The sequence below is a fragment of the Salvelinus namaycush genome, unplaced genomic scaffold (genome assembly GCF_016432855.1).
Source record: "Salvelinus namaycush isolate Seneca unplaced genomic scaffold, SaNama_1.0 Scaffold2602, whole genome shotgun sequence".
In the NCBI taxonomy this organism is placed as follows: domain Eukaryota; kingdom Metazoa; phylum Chordata; class Actinopteri; order Salmoniformes; family Salmonidae; genus Salvelinus; species Salvelinus namaycush.
In genome coordinates, this window is record NW_024059456.1 from 1 (window position 1) to 17,250 (window position 17,250).

The window sequence follows — 17,250 nt, forward strand, 5'->3', positions numbered from 1 at the left end:
TTGATTTATTATCGATAACATCTCAGCATTCTCTTGTAGCTTTTGATTTACGCCATAAAAGAAGGGTTGTAATTCCACCATGGAAAACACAGGGCCATCAGACACCAGTCCAGTTCCACTCCTCACCAGCATTATTTCCTTTGATCATTTGAACAGGGCGAGGGAGCACAAGAGCACACACAAGCTGCATTCAGTAACAATATTCTTATTTGTCTTATGCATAAAAGGCAGTTGCTCCCTGACAACACAAGGAACTTTGATTGTATTAAAAGGGCAGGGGAGACTAGCCCATAGAAGCGGCATTTAGTCAATTCAGCATCAAATGCTTACTACAAGGCAGTGTTGCTGATGAAATAATGCCAGAGCACACCCTAGTGGACAAAAGGCTTACAGCACCTGGTATTCCCAGGCGGTCTCCCATCCAAGTACTAACCAGGCCCGACCCTGCTTAGCTTCCGAGATCAGACGAGATCGGGCGTATTCAGGCTGGTATGGCCGTAAGCGAAATGACTAACTCTTGGTACACCATATAAAGTCAAAGTGAGTCTGATAAACAGACATTTTCACCAATTAGATAAGCAGCCTGAACTTTGGGTCACTCAGAAAGTGGAAGAAATTACATATACTGTAGCCATCACTTTTTAGCACAGATAGTTGGATGAAATACAAACCAACCTTGCTAACATTTCAAAGCGAGGGCACATATTTCAGCCTTGTGGGAAAAAACGGACAAATACAATGACTTCTGACAAATACATCATTAGCAACAGTTTCCCATGCAGCTATCCTACTAGCCAGAATAAATACACAAAATCTCTGAATGTTGAAAACCTATTGCATTGTTCTGTGTCAAGGAGGAGCGCATGTATGGACAATTTCATATTGTAAGCGCATGGGCGTATGACACATCATGACCATGGGGGTTAGAGCGGCTTCTCAACTATCTCTTGATTGAAGTACCAGCGTGGCATAAATACCATGCTGCATTTCGCAACATGATGTTTCCACAAAATGTCAACAATGTTTGGCTACAAACAAATGTTTCTACCTTTCAATTGGTCCACAAAGTGTCTTTCACAACTGACTTCAAAGATCTCCATAAGCACGGGCAATTGGCTCAAGTCATCCTCAAGCTTGCCGCCAAGCAACGGTTTGTCATTAAACAAGACATCAGGGGAGAGCGCGGACGCAGTCCCCCACTACCATAAATTATGCAATCGAGATTTCCACATTTGGGAAATTCACAGGGGTCAGCATAGCTGGCGTGCAATGGCTAAGCCTCGCCCTGGGTGAACCGCCTTTCTTGATCACGGTATCTCCCTTGCCAGGTAAGTATGAGTTATAGTCATCGGTGGAGGGCAAGTGTCTCCAGTGCCAACATTTTCGGCTAATGGTAACCACTTTGTGTTCCGATAATATCACATCACATCGACCTGCGTTAAATGCCGTTTAGGAATGCACTTGCAGACAGAGTGGTGAAAAAGTAGTTCATTTTGTTTACTAGATTATATCAGTGAACCACTAGATTCCCATCATGCAACACTGTAGAAAAATCACCAATGACTTTTTAATATCTTAACCTGTCTGATATCACAAATGTATGCGATATGACGAAATAAAATCACATTCAGACACACACACACACACACACACACAGACAAATGCATGAAAGCAATTGATTTATTATCGATAACATCTCACATTCTCTTGTAGCTTTTGATTTACTCCAGTAAAAGAAGGGTTGTAATTCCAACATGGAAAACACAGGGCCATCAGACACCAGTCCAGTTCCACTCCTCACCAGCATTATTTCCTTTGATCATTTGAACAGGGCGAGGGAGCACAAGAGCACACACAAGCTGCATTCAGTAACAATATTCTTATTTGTCTTATGCATAAAAGGCAGTTGCTCCCTGACAACACAAGGAACTTTGATTGTATTAAAAGGGCAGGGGAGACTAGCCCATAGAAGCTGCATTTAGTCAATTCAGCATCAAATGCTTACTACAAGGCAGTGTTGCTGATGAAATAATGCCAGCACACCCTAGTGGACAAAAGGCTTACAGCACCTGGTATTCCCAGGCGGTCTCCCATCCAAGTACTAACCAGGCCCGACCCTGCTTAGCTTCCGAGATCAGACGAGATCGGGCGTATTCAGGCTGGTATGGCCGTAAGCGAAGGACATACTCTTGGTACACCATATAAAGTCAAAGTGAGTCTGATAAACAGACATTGCATTCTCACCAATTAGATAAGCAGCCTGAACTTTGGCTCACTCAAGTAAGTGGAAGAAATTACATATACTGTAGCCATCACTTTTTAGCACAGATAGTTGGATGAAATACAAACAAACCTTGCTAACATTTCAAAGCGAGGGCACATATTTCAGCCTTGTGGGAAAAAACGGACAAATACAATGACTTCTGACAAATACATCATCAGCAACAGTTTCCCATGCAGCTATCCTACTAGCCAGAATAAATACACAAAAGCTCTGGATGTTGAAAACCTATTGCATTGTTCTGTGCTAAGGAGGAACGCATGTATGGACAATTTCATATTGGAAGCGCATGGGGCGCGTATGACACATCATGACCGGGGGGGGTTAGAGTGGCTTCTCAACTATCTCTTGATTGAAGTACCAGCGTGGCATAAATACAATGCTGCATTTCGCAACATAATGTTTCGACAAAATGCCAACAATGTTTTGCTACAAACAAATGTTTCCACCTTTCGATTGGTCCACAAAGTCTCTTTCACAACTGACTTCAAAGATCTCCATAAGCACAGTCAGTTGACTCAAGTCATCCTTAAGCCTGCCGCCAAGCAACGGTTTATCATTAACAAAGACATCAGGGTAAAGCGCAAACGAGCCACTACCATAAATTTTGCAATCGAGATTCCCACATTTGGAAAATTCACAAGGGGTCAGCACAGCCAGAGTGCAATGGCTGAGCCCCACACTGGGTCAACCACCTTCTTGATCACAGTATCTCTTCTGCTTAGTGGAGGGCAAGTGTCTCCAGTGCCAACATTTTCCGCTAATGGTAACCACTTTGTGTTCTGATAATATCATATCACATCGACCTGCGTTAAATGCCGTTTAGGAATGCACTTGCACACAGAGTGGTGAAAAAGTAGTTTATTTTGTTTACTAGATTATATCAGTGAACCACTAGATTCCCATCATGCAACACTGTCGAAAAAATCACCAATTACTTTTTAATATCTTAACCTATCTGATATCACAAATGTTTGCGATATGACGAAATACAATCACATTCAGACACACACACACACACACACAGACAAATGCATGAAACCAATTGATTTATTATCGATAACATCTCAGATTCTCTTGTGCTTTTGATTTACTCCATAAAAGAAGGGTTGTAATTCCAACATGGAAAACACAGGGCCATCAGACACCAGTCCAGTTCCACTCCTCACCAGCATTATTTCCTTTGATCATTTGAACAGGGCGAGGGAGCACAGAGCACACACAAGCTGCATTCAGTAACAATATTCTTATTTGTCTTATGCATAAAAGGCAGTTGCTCCCTGACAACACAAGGAACTTTGATCGTATTAAAAGGGCAGGGGAGACTAGCCCATAGAAGCTGCATTTAGTCAATTCAGCATCAAATGCTTACTACAAGGCAGTGTTGCTGATGAAATAATGCCAGCACACCCTAGTGGACAAAAGGCTTACAGCACCTGGTATTCCCAGGCAGGTCTCCCATCCAAGTACTAACCAGGCCCGACCCTGCTTAGCTTCCGAGATCAGACGAGATCGGGCGTATTCCAGGCTGGTATGGCCGTAAGCGAAGGACATACTCTTGGTACACCATATAAAGTCAAAGTGAGTCTGATAAACAGACATTGCATTCTCACCAATTAGATAAGCAGCTTGAACTTTGGCTCACTCAATAAGTGGAAGAAATTACATATACTGTAGCCATCACTTTTTAGCACAGATAGTTGGATGAAATACAAACAAACCTTGCTAACATTTCAAAGCGAGGGCACATATTTCAGCCTTGTGGGAAAAAACGGACAAATACAATGACTTCTGACAAATACATCATCAGCAACAGTTTCCCATGCAGCTATCCTACTAGCCACAATAAATACACAAAAGCTCTGGATGTTGAAAACCTATTGCATTGTTCTGTGCTAAGGAGGAACGCATGTATGGACAATTTCATATTGGAAGCGCATGGGGCGTATGACACATCATGACCAGGGGGGGGTTAGAGCTGGCTTCTCAACTATCTCTTGATTGAAGTACCAGCGTGGCATAAATACAATGCTGCATTTCGCAACATAATGTTTCGACAAAATGCCAACAATGTTTTGCTACAAACAAATGTTTCCACCTTTCGATTGGTCCACAAAGTCTCTTTCACAACTGACTTCAAAGATCTCCATAAGCACAGTCAGTTGACTCAAGTCATCCTTAAGCCTGCCGCCAAGCAACGGTTTATCATTAACAAAGACATCAGGGTAAAGCGCGAACGCAGTCCCCACTACCATAAATTTTGCAATTCGAGATTCCCACATTTGGAAAATTCAAAAGGGGTCAGCCCAGCCAGAGTGGAATGGCTGAGCCCCACACTGGGTCAACCACCTTCTTGATCACAGTATCTCTTCTGCTTAGTGGAGGGCAAGTCTCTCCAGTGCCAACATTTTCCGCTAACGGGAACCACTTTGTGTTCTGATAATATCATATCACATCGACCTGCGTTAAATGCCGTTTAGGAATGCACTTGCACACAGAGTGGTGAAAAAGTAGTTTATTTTGTTTACTAGATTATATCAGTGAACCACTAGATTCCCATCATGCAACACTGTCGAAAAAATCACCAATTACTTTTTAATATCTTAACCTATCTGATATCACAAATGTTTGCGATATGACGAAATACAATCACATTCAGACACACACACACACACACAGACAAATGCATGAAACCAATTGATTTATTATCGATAACATCTCAGATTCTCTTGTGCTTTTGATTTACTCCATAAAAGAAGGGTTGTAATTCCAACATGGAAAACACAGGGCCATCAGACACCAGTCCAGTTCCACTCCTCACCAGCATTATTTCCTTTGATCATTTGAACAGGGCGAGGGAGCACAGAGCACACACAAGCTGCATTCAGTAACAATATTCTTATTTGTCTTATGCATAAAAGGCAGTTGCTCCCTGACAACACAAGGAACTTTGATCGTATTAAAAGGGCAGGGGAGACTAGCCCATAGAAGCTGCATTTAGTCAATTCAGCATCAAATGCTTACTACAAGGCAGTGTTGCTGATGAAATAATGCCAGCACACCCTAGTGGACAAAAGGCTTACAGCACCTGGTATTCCCAGGCGGTCTCCCATCCAAGTACTAACCAGGCCCGACCCTGCTTAGCTTCCGAGATCAGACGAGATCGGGCGTATTCAGGCTGGTATGGCCGTAAGCGAAGGACATACTCTTGGTACACCATATAAAGTCAAAGTGAGTCTGATAAACAGACATTGCATTCTCACCAATTAGATAAGCAGCTTGAACTTTGGCTCACTCAAAAAGTGGAAGAAATTACATATACTGTAGCCATCACTTTTTAGCACAGATAGTTGGATGAAATACAAACAAACCTTGCTAACATTTCAAAGCGAGGGCACATATTTCAGCCTTGTGGGAAAAAACGGACAAATACAATGACTTCTGACAAATACATCATCAGCAACAGTTTCCCATGCAGCTATCCTACTAGCCACAATAAATACACAAAAGCTCTGGATGTTGAAAACCTATTGCATTGTTCTGTGCTAAGGAGGAACGCATGTATGGACAATTTCATATTGGAAGCGCATGGGCGTATGACACATCATGACCAGGGGGGGGTTAGAGTGGCTTCTCAACTATCTCTTGATTGAAGTACCAGCGTGGCATAAATACAATGCTGCATTTCGCAACATAATGTTTCGACAAAATGCCAACAATGTTTTGCTACAAACAAATGTTTCCACCTTTCGATTGGTCCACAAAGTCTCTTTCACAACTGACTTCAAAGATCTCCATAAGCACAGTCGGTTGACTCAAGTCATCCTTAAGCCTGCCGCCAAGCAACGGTTTATCATTAACAAAGATATCAGGGTAAAGCGCAAACGACCACTAATTGCAACCTACCATAAATTTTGCAATTCGAGATTCCCACTATTTGGAAAATTCCAAAGGGGTCAGCACAGCCAGAGTGGAATGGCTGAGCCCCACACTGGGTGCAACCACCTTCTTGATCACAGTATCTCTTCTGCTTAGTGGAGGGCAAGTCTCTCCAGTGCCAACATTTTCCGCTAACGGTAACCACTTTTTGTTGTGATAATATCATATCACATCGACCTGCGTTAAATGCCGTTTAGGAATGCACTTGCACACAGAGTGGTGAAAAAGTAGTTTATTTTGTTTACTAGATTATATCAGTGAACCACTAGATTCCCATCATGCAACACTGTCGAAAAAATCACCAATTACTTTTTAATATCTTAACCTATCTGATATCACAAATGTTTGCGATATGACGAAATACAATCACATTCAGACACACACACACACACACACAGACAAATGCATGAAACCAATTGATTTATTATCGATAACATCTCAGATTCTCTTGTGCTTTTGATTTACTCCATAAAAGAAGGGTTGTAATTCCAACATGGAAAACACAGGGCCATCAGACACCAGTCCAGTTCCACTCCTCACCAGCATTATTTCCTTTGATCATTTGAACAGGGCGAGGGAGCACAGAGCACACACAAGCTGCATTCAGTAACAATATTCTTATTTGTCTTATGCATAAAAGGCAGTTGCTCCCTGACAACACAAGGAACTTTGATCGTATTAAAAGGGCAGGGGAGACTAGCCCATAGAAGCTGCATTTAGTCAATTCAGCATCAAATGCTTACTACAAGGCAGTGTTGCTGATGAAATAATGCCACACCCCCTAGTGGACAAAAGGCTTACAGCACCTGGTATTCCCAGGCGGTCTCCCATCCAAGTACTAACCAGGCCCGACCCTGCTTAGCTTCCGAGATCAGACGAGATCGGGCGTATTCAGGCTGGTATGGCCGTAAGCGAAGGACATACTCTTGGTACACCATATAAAGTCAAAGTGAGTCTGATAAACAGACATTGCATTCTCACCAATTAGATAAGCAGCTTGAACTTTGGCTCACTCAGTAAGTGGAAGAAATTACATATACTGTAGCCATCACTTTTTAGCACAGATAGTTGGATGAAATACAAACAAACCTTGCTAACATTTCAAAGCGAGGGCACATATTTCAGCCTTGTGGGAAAAAACGGACAAATACAATGACTTCTGACAAATACATCATCAGCAACAGTTTCCCATGCAGCTATCCTACTAGCCACAATAAATACACAAAAGCTCTGGATGTTGAAAACCTATTGCATTGTTCTGTGCTAAGGAGGAACGCATGTATGGACAATTTCATATTGGAAGCGCATGGGCGTATGACACAGCATGACCAGGGGGGGTTAGAGTGGCTTCTCAACTATCTCTTGATTGAAGTACCAGCGTGGCATAAATACAATGCTGCATTTCGCAACATAATGTTTCGACAAAATGCCAACAATGTTTTGCTACAAACAAATGTTTCCACCTTTCGATTGGTCCACAAAGTCTCTTTCACAACTGACTTCAAAGATCTCCATAAGCACAGTCAGTTGACTCAAGTCATCCTTAAGCCTGCCGCCAAGCAACGGTTTATCATTAACAAAGATATCAGGGTAAAGCGCAAACGAACATATTTGAACCACTACCATAATTTTGCATTCGAGATTCCCACATTTGGAAAATTCAAAAGGGGTCAGCCCAGCCAGAGTGGAATGGCTGAGCCCCACACTGGGTCAACCACCTTCTTGATCACAGTATCTCTTCTGCTTAGTGGAGGGCAAGTCTCTCCAGTGCCAACATTTTCCGCTAACGGGAACCACTTTTTGTTGTGATAATATCATATCACATCGACCTGCGTTAAATGCCGTTTAGGAATGCACTTGCACACAGAGTGGTGAAAAAGTAGTTTATTTTGTTTACTAGATTATATCAGTGAACCACTAGATTCCCATCATGCAACACTGTCGAAAAAATCACCAATTACTTTTTAATATCTTAACCTATCTGATATCACAAATGTTTGCGATATGACGAAATACAATCACATTCAGACACACACACACACACACAGACAAATGCATGAAACCAATTGATTTATTATCGATAACATCTCAGATTCTCTTGTGCTTTTGATTTACTCCATAAAAGAAGGGTTGTAATTCCAACATGGAAAACACAGGGCCATCAGACACCAGTCCAGTTCCACTCCTCACCAGCATTATTTCCTTTGATCATTTGAACAGGGCGAGGGAGCACAGAGCACACACAAGCTGCATTCAGTAACAATATTCTTATTTGTCTTATGCATAAAAGGCAGTTGCTCCCTGACAACACAAGGAACTTTGATCGTATTAAAAGGGCAGGGGAGACTAGCCCATAGAAGCTGCATTTAGTCAATTCAGCATCAAATGCTTACTACAAGGCAGTGTTGCTGATGAAATAATGCCAGCACACCCTAGTGGACAAAAGGCTTACAGCACCTGGTATTCCCAGGCGGTCTCCCATCCAAGTACTAACCAGGCCCGACCCTGCTTAGCTTCCGAGATCAGACGAGATCGGGCGTATTCAGGCTGGTATGGCCGTAAGCGAAGGACTAATCTCTTGGTACACCATATAAAGTCAAAGTGAGTCTGATAAACAGACATTGCATTCTCACCAATTAGATAAGCAGCTTGAACTTTGGCTCACTCAGTAAAGTGGAAGAAATTACATATACTGTAGCCATCACTTTTTAGCACAGATAGTTGGATGAAATACAAACAAACCTTGCTAACATTTCAAAGCGAGGGCACATATTTCAGCCTTGTGGGAAAAAACGGACAAATACAATGACTTCTGACAAATACATCATTCAGCAACAGTTTCCCATGCAGCTATCCTACTAGCCACAATAAATACACAAAAGCTCTGGATGTTGAAAACCTATTGCATTGTTCTGTGCTAAGGAGGAACGCATGTATGGACAATTTCATATTGGAAGCGCATGGGCGCGTATGACACATCATGACCGGGGGGGGGGTTAGAGTGGCTTCTCAACTATCTCTTGATTGAAGTACCAGCGTGGCATAAATACAATGCTGCATTTCGCAACATAATGTTTCGACAAAATGCCAACAATAGTTTTGCTACAAACAAATGTTTCCACCTTTCGATTGGTCCACAAAGTCTCTTCACAACTGACTTCAAAGATCTCCATAAGCACAGTCAGTTGACTCAAGTCATCCTTAAGCCTGCCGCCAAGCAACAGGTTTATCATTAACAAAGATATCAGGGTAAAGATCAAACGAGCACTACCATAAATTTTGCAATCGAGATTCCCACATTTGGAAAATTCGCAAGGGGTCAGCACAGCCAGAGTGCAATGGCTGAGCCCCACACTGGGTGAACCACCTTCTTGATCACGGTATCTCTTCTGCTTAGTGGAGGGCAAGTCTCTCCAGTGCCAACATTTTCCGCTAACGGTAACCACTTTGTGTTCTGATAATATCATATCACATCGACCTGCGTTAAATGCCGTTTAGGAATGCACTTGCACACAGAGTGGTGAAAAAGTAGTTTATTTTGTTTACTAGATTATATCAGTGAACCACTAGATTCCCATCATGCAACACTGTCGAAAAAATCACCAATTACTTTTTAATATCTTAACCTATCTGATATCACAAATGTTTGCGATATGACGAAATACAATCACATTCAGACACACACACACACACAGACAAATGCATGAAACCAATTGATTTATTATCGATAACATCTCAGATTCTCTTGTGCTTTTGATTTACTCCATAAAAGAAGGGTTGTAATTCCAACATGGAAAACACAGGGCCATCAGACACCAGTCCAGTTCCACTCCTCACCAGCATTATTTCCTTTGATCATTTGAACAGGGCGAGGGAGCACAGAGCACACACAAGCTGCATTCAGTAACAATATTCTTATTTGTCTTATGCATAAAAGGCAGTTGCTCCCTGACAACACAAGGAACTTTGATCGTATTAAAAGGGCAGGGGAGACTAGCCCATAGAAGCTGCATTTAGTCAATTCAGCATCAAATGCTTACTACAAGGCAGTGTTGCTGATGAAATAATGCCACACCCCCTAGTGGACAAAAGGCTTACAGCACCTGGTATTCCCAGGCGGTCTCCCATCCAAGTACTAACCAGGCCCGACCCTGCTTAGCTTCCGAGATCAGACGAGATCGGGCGTATTCAGGCTGGTATGGCCGTAAGCGAAGGAACATCTCTTGGTACACCATATAAAGTCAAAGTGAGTCTGATAAACAGACATTGCATTCTCACCAATTAGATAAGCAGCTTGAACTTTGGCTCACTCAAAAAGTGGAAGAAATTACATATACTGTAGCCATCACTTTTTAGCACAGATAGTTGGATGAAATACAAACAAACCTTGCTAACATTTCAAAGCGAGGGCACATATTTCAGCCTTGTGGGAAAAAACGGACAAATACAATGACTTCTGACAAATACATCATCAGCAACAGTTTCCCATGCAGCTATCCTACTAGCCACAATAAATACACAAAAGCTCTGGATGTTGAAAACCTATTGCATTGTTCTGTGCTAAGGAGGAACGCATGTATGGACAATTTCATATTGGAAGCGCATGACACATCATGACCGGGGGGGGGGTTAGAGTGGCTTCTCAACTATCTCTTGATTGAAGTACCAGCGTGGCATAAATACAATGCTGCATTTCGCAACATAATGTTTCGACAAAATGCCAACAATGTTTTGCTACAAACAAATGTTTCCACCTTTCGATTGGTCCACAAAGTCTCTTTCACAACTGACTTCAAAGATCTCCATAAGCACAGTCAGGTTGACTCAAGTCATCCTTAAGCCTGCCGCCAAGCAACGGTTTATCATTAACAAAGACATCAGGGTAAAGCGCAAAATTTGCAAACGACCACTACCATAAATTTTGCATTCGAGATTCCCATATTTGGAAAATTCAAAAGGGGTCAGCCCAGCCAGAGTGGAATGGCTGAGCCCCACACTGGGTGAACGACCTTCTTGATCACAGTAAATCTTCTGCTTAGTGGAGGGCAAGTCTCTCCAGTGCCAACATTTTCCGCTAACGGGAACCACTTTTTGTTGTGATAATATCATATCACATCGACCTGCGTTAAATGCCGTTTAGGAATGCACTTGCACACAGAGTGGTGAAAAAGTAGTTTATTTTGTTTACTAGATTATATCAGTGAACCACTAGATTCCCATCATGCAACACTGTCGAAAAAATCACCAATTACTTTTTAATATCTTAACCTATCTGATATCACAAATGTTTGCGATATGACGAAATACAATCACATTCAGACACACACACACACACAGACAAATGCATGAAACCAATTGATTTATTATCGATAACATCTCAGATTCTCTTGTGCTTTTGATTTACTCCATAAAAGAAGGGTTGTAATTCCAACATGGAAAACACAGGGCCATCAGACACCAGTCCAGTTCCACTCCTCACCAGCATTATTTCCTTTGATCATTTGAACAGGGCGAGGGAGCACAGAGCACACACAAGCTGCATTCAGTAACAATATTCTTATTTGTCTTATAAATAAAAGGCAGTTGCTCCCTGACAACACAAGGAACTTTGATCGTATTAAAAGGGCAGGGGAGACTAGCCCATAGAAGCTGCATTTAGTCAATTCAGCATCAAATGCTTACTACAAGGCAGTGTTGCTGATGAAATAATGCCACACCCCCTAGTGGACAAAAGGCTTACAGCACCTGGTATTCCCAGGCGGTCTCCCATCCAAGTACTAACCAGGCCCGACCCTGCTTAGCTTCCGAGATCAGACGAGATCGGGCATATTTTTTTTTTTTTTATCTTTTATTATGAAAAAACACATAATATTTACAACATTCAATCAATAATAAAAAAGGATGAACAATTCATCCTTTTACAAAATCAAAAAATCAAAAATAAATAAAATAAAACCTATTAAAAAACACAATCATCCACTAAATCCACTTAATAATGAAATACAAGTTTCCCATTTGACAGAATTTCAATAAAAGTACTCCCCCACACAAACAATTTTTCAAAATTTCCTCCACCGTATCTATATATTATCTCTATATCTCTCTCTAATATGCTCCTAAAAAAACCTTCCACACTCACAATTTTCCCTTCATAATGACCTAAATTCCTTCTTAATCTTATCGCATATCTAGCATGACTTAGTATAAAATTCACCAAATTAAAATTTAAAACTTTACTTTTCCCATTTACACCAAAAAGAAACAACCTCCTCCACTCCACCCCAGTAAAAATCTCTTCTCCCCAATGTTTTACTAAAAGCTCCTTTTAAAAACTCGTGAAAGTCTTTCAACCTACTACATTCAATAAAAAAGTGCATCAAATTTTCCACCCCCGTACCACAAATATCGCATTCTCTTTTAATATCCCTATTTATTTGATGCAAAACCACATTTGTAAAAATCCTATTATGTTTCAATTTAAAATCATTGTCTTCACATTCTATAAAATTATATTTTACATTTACATTCTTCCATATTGATTTTACATCCATGTTTGGAAACACCCTAGACCACACTTTCTCCGCAGCAGGACTTTTTATCTCTTTTAAAATACATTTTCTATAAACCATTTTAACTTTTAGCCCTGATAAATCATGTTTCTCCCCATTACTTTCATAATATAAAACTGGTAAAGCCCTAGATCTTTTGACCACCTCTTTGTTTATTAAAATCACCCACTCCCCGGGAATACATCCTAATATTTTCTTGTACATATTCTCCACAGTAGTTTTACTTATTTCTTCATCTACTTCAACCACATTGTCATATATAGCCTGAAATGGAAGAAACCCAGGAATTACCTCATATGCTATGTCACCTATCTGCCTCATCCCAGCCCTCATAAAATATTTACAAAACAACATCATATTATTGCACTTTATCTTTGGATTTAAAAATATCGGCTGATTTAAAATATTTTCTAAACTGGTACATTCATAATAAATATTTGGTAAAAACCGCCCCCAAGCCTCAAACACTTCTCTGTAAAACAAAGGTATATTACCTAACATTTCCTTCTTCATACTCATCAATAAACCATTGTCCCCCATCCTCCCAACCTCCTGCAAATACTCTTTAAAAAACCTTTTCCACCCATAATCCAATTCACCAAATAAATATTTCCGTACCATTTTTACTCTAATTGCTGTTTTCCTTACACTTAAATCTACCAACTTCAAACCCCCCTCCTCATAACCTGCAATCAAAGTTTTAAAAGCTATTCTCACCCCCTTCCCTTCCCATAAAAAATCAACTACAATTTTATTCATTTCAGATAAAACCCATTCTGGCATATCCAAAACATTCATTACATAAATAAATATTGACATCAACAATGAATTTATGACAATTACTTTCCCTTTTAATTTCAAAGACCTCCCCCTCCACATATTTACCACCTTTCTAACTTTATTTATTACACCACTCCATGTCAAATCCCTAGCTTCCATTTCTTTCACCCCTAAAAACACTCCTAATACCTTAAAATAATCTTTAACCACTTTAAAAGGAAAATTCCCCTCATTAATCTTCCCAATATACATTACTACTGACTTCTCCATGTTAACCTTTGCACCCGATGCTTGTCCATATACTTTAAAACACTCCATCACCCTTTTTACACTACCCTCATCTCTAACTGTTATAGTGGTATCATCTGCGTATTGATGTATCAAACTAAAACCTCCTTGCGGAGTCTCTACACAATTTATAAGATTATCTCTTTTAAGAAATGCTGCTAAAGGTTCTACCGATAAAACGAATAATAAAGCTGATAAAGGACACCCCTGTCTCACAGATCTCTCAAGAATAAAAGAATCGGTTAAAACCCCATTACATTTCACCCTACTTTTTGCCTTCTTATATAATAATTTTATCCATCCTATTATTCTATTACCAAAACCATATTTATCCATTACCCTAAACATAAAATCATGTTCCACCCTATCAAAAGCTTTATTTAAATCTATGCTTAAAACAATTCCCCCCATCTTATCATGATTCATTTTATTTATCACATCTCTAATTGTATTAATTGTATCCGCAATATCTCTACCAGGCACACTATAATTCTGTGTAGGTGCTATAATATCATTTAAAACTTGCTTCATTCTATTTGCCAGTATCTTTGCTAAAATCTTATAATCCGAATTTAATAAACTAATTGGCCTATAATTCTCCAATTTTAATTTACTCCCCTTATTTTTATATAAAATCGTTATCAGCCCTGTCACCATAGATTCAGAAATACTATCATTATCCTCCATATATTGATAAACTTCCAATAAAATAGGTGCTAAAAAACTGGCATATATTTTATAAAACTCTGCAATTATTCCATCTACTCCAGGACTCTTATTTACTTGTAAACCCTTAATCGCATCTTTAACTTCAGTCAATGTTATCTTCCCATCACACATTTGTTTATCCTCTACATTAATTTGCACATCCACACTATCCAATATCTCCTTTACACACCCCTCATCCACCTCCCCTTTCTTAAATAAATCCTTATAAAAATTCTGCACTGTTTCTAAAACCTCTACATAATCATTGACAACTTCACCCTTTATATTTTCGATCTCTCTAATATATGTTCTCCTCTGTTTATTCTTCTCTAAACCAAGAAAAAATGAAGTACATTTCTCCCCCTCCAAAACATACTTTGCCTTACTTCTTATAATTGCACCCTTACACTTATCTATTTCATATTTAGTCAATTGTGCTTTTAATTCCAAAAACTTTCCTATATTATAATTAGGTTCACTGTCACACTTCCTCATTTCTTTATCCAATTTAGCCCTCAACTCATTTTCTTCTCTTTTCATCCTACCTCTCTTTTTCCTTGCATATCCTATACTAAAAACTTTTATTTTTTCCTTAACCTTATCCCACCATGAACACTTATCATTCTCTTTCTGCTTATCCTCCATTTCACATGCTATCAAAGATTTAAGTTGTTTCCCATATTCCTCATCTCCCAAATACCCTGCATTCATACACCATATTCCACCCCCTGTTCTTTCCTTATCTAATCCCACTGAAAATGTTAAACCTGCATGATCACTAAAAGTTGTAAAAACATACTTAATATCTTTCATAAAATTCCTTAAACCTTCTTTTACTAAAACCAGATCTATCCTCGTTTGTTTCAAATCCCCTAAAACCACCTGCCTTCTAGAAAATTCTCTTTTTTCTGGATTTTCCTCTCTCCATATATCAATTATTCCTTTTTCTAACATCATCTTCTTTAAAACCCCCCTAGATACATCACTTCTAAAAATAGCTCCTCTTGTCATATCCAGTCTATCCATTTTAACATTAAAATCCCCAACTACAATACAGTTTCCCTCACACCATTTCCCTATTTCTAAAAATAAATCTTTGCGCTCTATTTCAGTATTAGGCGCATAAATATTTATAATTCTAAAAACCATACTCATATATTCAAAATCTACAATTAAAATCCTCCCATTATTATCATTATATATCTGTTTCACATTATCCACCACATCCCTCCTCAATAAAATAGCAACCCCACTTGAATTCCCTCTGCCGTTGTTTACATAAATAAAATCCCTCCATATTTTTTTAACTTCTAAAACACATACATTATCCCAGTGCGTCTCTTGAATACATAAAATATCTGACTTCTTCATTTTTATTATTCTATTAAATTTTCCCATTGTCCTCAATCCATTTGCATTTATTGACATTATATTTACCATTCTAATAAATAATAAAATGATAAAATATAATTTCATTTTCCTCTACCTGTTATCCAGTTTCTTTCCTCTTCCACCCTTTCTCTCCCCCTCTTCCCGCCGCTTTCCTCTTCCTGTATCCTTCCCTCGTTCTTTCAATCTTTTCTCCATCCTCCGTATCCGATATCTCTTCCAATTCCATGTTTTCCAGCCAACTCACCCTCTTGACATCCACATCCGTTGTGCTCCCCGTATTCATCTCCGCTTCTTGTATAGTCGTTGTGCTCCCCGTGCTCATCACCGTCTCTGGTATTGTCATCAACTCCATAACCCCCTCCATTTCTTCACCCCCCGAGCTACTTGTTAGTGCTGTGCCTTCCCCCAAAACCTGTGAGTCCCCCGTGCTTCCCCCCATTCCACTCCCCCCCTCCTCCTGAAAACTCCCTCTTCTTACTTCTGAGTCCATACTGCTCCCAATTTCATTTATCTTCTGGTCCTTCTTCCTTCTTCCTTCCTCCGTCTCTCCACCCTCCACCACGTCCTCTCCTCCATCTTCTTCTCCTTCTTTCGACAATACAACTGCTTCCTCGAATAGTGTTTGACTCCCCTCTCCAGCCCTAACCTCTCCACAGTTGCACTCCGCCACTCTCTTTCTGCATCCACCACAAAAATTCCTTTCCTTCTCTCCATCACATTCCCTCGCATAGTGTCCTTGATTGCCACACTTAAAACACTTAAATTCCGGGCAGTCTTTAACTATGTGCCCGGGTTGAATACACATACGACACACTCTGACCTGTTTGTCATGGATGACTCTGAAATATTCTGCTCCCTCCAACGTCTCAATTCTTGTAGAATAAGGTAATGATGTCACTTTTTCTGTGAACTTGACCTTGCAGAAACGTGTCCCGTCAACCACCTCTGTTCCTGGCCAAACTCTCCTCCTTATCTCCGAGACAGCCGCCACTCCCCAGCTACTCAGCTTGCCCAGTATCACACCATCTTCTACATATACTGGGAGATTCATGAACGACACCACCACTTCCTTCACATTAATATCTCTCGCCAGAATCTTTGTATCCTTTATTCTTAATCCATCCATTAGACGTTCTTTTCCTTTCTCATTTCTCATCGTAATTTCGTACTTCTTCTCCCTTTCATTCGGCATCCCACCACCTCTCCACACACCTCCTTAATTGCTCTTAGTAGTTCCATTGTCGTCACCTTGTCTTCTCCTTCCAACTCAATTGCCACCGTGTATTCCTTGCC

The 17,250-nt window shown here is 40.1% G+C and overlaps 12 non-coding genes and 2 pseudogenes across 12 annotated transcripts; all 14 read right to left on the bottom strand.

Annotated features, from left to right (window-relative positions):
* Window positions 1-384: 384 nt before the first annotated feature.
* LOC120039237 lies at window positions 385-503 on the bottom strand. The gene has a single exon (XR_005475345.1). It is a non-coding gene; the product is annotated as a 5S ribosomal RNA (ribosomal RNA).
* Window positions 504-1,171: 668 nt separating this feature from the next.
* Window positions 1,172-1,336, bottom strand: LOC120039248. Its single transcript, XR_005475355.1, has one exon. It is a non-coding gene; the product is annotated as a U1 spliceosomal RNA (small nuclear RNA).
* A 721-nt stretch (window positions 1,337-2,057) lies between these two features.
* On the bottom strand, window positions 2,058-2,176 carry LOC120039247. Its single transcript, XR_005475354.1, has one exon. It is a non-coding gene; the product is annotated as a 5S ribosomal RNA (ribosomal RNA).
* A 678-nt stretch (window positions 2,177-2,854) lies between these two features.
* On the bottom strand, window positions 2,855-3,009 carry LOC120039260 (annotated as a pseudogene).
* A 696-nt stretch (window positions 3,010-3,705) lies between these two features.
* Window positions 3,706-3,826, bottom strand: LOC120039245. Its single transcript, XR_005475353.1, has one exon. It is a non-coding gene; the product is annotated as a 5S ribosomal RNA (ribosomal RNA).
* A 676-nt stretch (window positions 3,827-4,502) lies between these two features.
* Window positions 4,503-4,663, bottom strand: LOC120039249. The gene has a single exon (XR_005475356.1). It is a non-coding gene; the product is annotated as a U1 spliceosomal RNA (small nuclear RNA).
* A 694-nt stretch (window positions 4,664-5,357) lies between these two features.
* On the bottom strand, window positions 5,358-5,476 carry LOC120039259. The gene has a single exon (XR_005475357.1). It is a non-coding gene; the product is annotated as a 5S ribosomal RNA (ribosomal RNA).
* A 682-nt stretch (window positions 5,477-6,158) lies between these two features.
* LOC120039261 lies at window positions 6,159-6,319 on the bottom strand. Its single transcript, XR_005475358.1, has one exon. It is a non-coding gene; the product is annotated as a U1 spliceosomal RNA (small nuclear RNA).
* Window positions 6,320-7,014: 695 nt separating this feature from the next.
* LOC120039264 lies at window positions 7,015-7,133 on the bottom strand. The gene has a single exon (XR_005475361.1). It is a non-coding gene; the product is annotated as a 5S ribosomal RNA (ribosomal RNA).
* A 680-nt stretch (window positions 7,134-7,813) lies between these two features.
* Window positions 7,814-7,971, bottom strand: LOC120039263. Its single transcript, XR_005475360.1, has one exon. It is a non-coding gene; the product is annotated as a U1 spliceosomal RNA (small nuclear RNA).
* Window positions 7,972-8,665: 694 nt separating this feature from the next.
* Window positions 8,666-8,784, bottom strand: LOC120039265. Its single transcript, XR_005475363.1, has one exon. It is a non-coding gene; the product is annotated as a 5S ribosomal RNA (ribosomal RNA).
* Window positions 8,785-9,473: 689 nt separating this feature from the next.
* On the bottom strand, window positions 9,474-9,620 carry LOC120039251 (annotated as a pseudogene).
* Window positions 9,621-10,311: 691 nt separating this feature from the next.
* LOC120039238 lies at window positions 10,312-10,430 on the bottom strand. Its single transcript, XR_005475346.1, has one exon. It is a non-coding gene; the product is annotated as a 5S ribosomal RNA (ribosomal RNA).
* A 670-nt stretch (window positions 10,431-11,100) lies between these two features.
* LOC120039262 lies at window positions 11,101-11,262 on the bottom strand. The gene has a single exon (XR_005475359.1). It is a non-coding gene; the product is annotated as a U1 spliceosomal RNA (small nuclear RNA).
* Window positions 11,263-17,250: the final 5,988 nt, after the last annotated feature.